We start from the raw sequence: 1,399 nt of genomic DNA, 5'->3' as shown, positions 1-1,399 counted from the left end.
CGTGCCTCTTCAGCCAATAGTCTCCATCTGTTTAGCTAAAGTCAGCATTTAAGTATTCATTGAATGTTGATGGTAAGATGATTGAAAAGGAACAAGAGACATGTGTATGTGTATGTTTAAGAGTGCACTGTGTATTGGTTTTAGAACACCTTGCAAACCCAGGCAATGGGGCACATTCTACTTGTTATAGCAAAGGAGAGATCCAGGACTGCAGGCCTCTCATTTTGTGATGATGTCTTCTTGCTGACTGGCAGAATGACCACTGATGAAGCAAAGGTCCCCAGGGCCACTCAGGGCATTATGGGAGAGAAGATACTACAGGGTAATCATATTGATTACTAATGCTGTGAACATTTCTCTTGCTTAATAATCCACTTTTAATTTTACCCGTGGCAGTTTGTAGTTTCCACAACACAGCAATAATTAAGTCTGTGTTCAGATGGTTGTAAATGTACCCAGAGGTCTTAAGCAATGGGTGAATTATACACATTTAAGTTAGAACATAATGCTACCATGCAACCCTCTCAGAATAAATACTAATTACTGAGGTTCCTTTAAATTCCACTAGATCCCTTTCATTTCTACTTCTGTATCCAGACAGCAAGAGACCTGAGATTCAGAGGGTAGACTTTCAGCTCAATATTATAGCAATACTCTTCTGGTTACAAAATTCTGAGGCCTGGGTTCCAGGAGGTTTATTCAAAGGAGGGCCAGAAAATGTGGCTGTTTTCAAATTCCTTCTTTGAAAGACATCCTAGGATGATGGGGAGGATGAGTAGTGTTGAGGAAATGGGGAAATGGGACATAGAAGGCTCTTTCAGTGTGCTCAGAGAATGGCTCAGAGATATGAAGAAGCCTGATGGCACAAGGAGGGAAAAAAATGGCAGGAATGAATCCCTTTTTATGCGTATTCTCTGAAATGTAATTTAGTCCCTTCTTTTCTTTTCTTTTTTTGGTTTTTTGTTTGTTTTGTTTTGTTTTGTTTTATTTGGTTTTGGTTTTGGTTTTTCAAGACAGGGTTTCTCTGTATAGCCCCAGCTGTCCTGCAATTCACTCTGTAGACCAGGCTGGCCTTGAGTTTAGAAATCTGCCTTCCTCTGCCTCCCAAGTGCTGGGATTAATGGCATGTGCCGCCACTGCCCAGAAATTTAGTCCCTTCTTTTAAGTACTCACTATTTCTCCATTTTAAAAAGGGACATAGAGAAAGCTTTCTCTTCCTTGGTTTGGGTATTTCACAATGCTTGGTCTGTGTTGTGGCCTCCTGCTCTCTCACATGGTTCCAGGGAGGCAGCCAACATTTATAGCAATCTCTTTCTGGCTTAGTATCTATACACTGCCTCATGCTCCTTGGCGGGTTTTCCCCCTTTGATGATTTGCATTATCATGGGACCTGGCCACA

Source organism: Mastomys coucha, unplaced genomic scaffold (assembly GCF_008632895.1).
Source record: "Mastomys coucha isolate ucsf_1 unplaced genomic scaffold, UCSF_Mcou_1 pScaffold1, whole genome shotgun sequence".
NCBI classification, from domain to species: domain Eukaryota; kingdom Metazoa; phylum Chordata; class Mammalia; order Rodentia; family Muridae; genus Mastomys; species Mastomys coucha.
Note: the sequence above shows the minus strand (reverse complement) of the source record.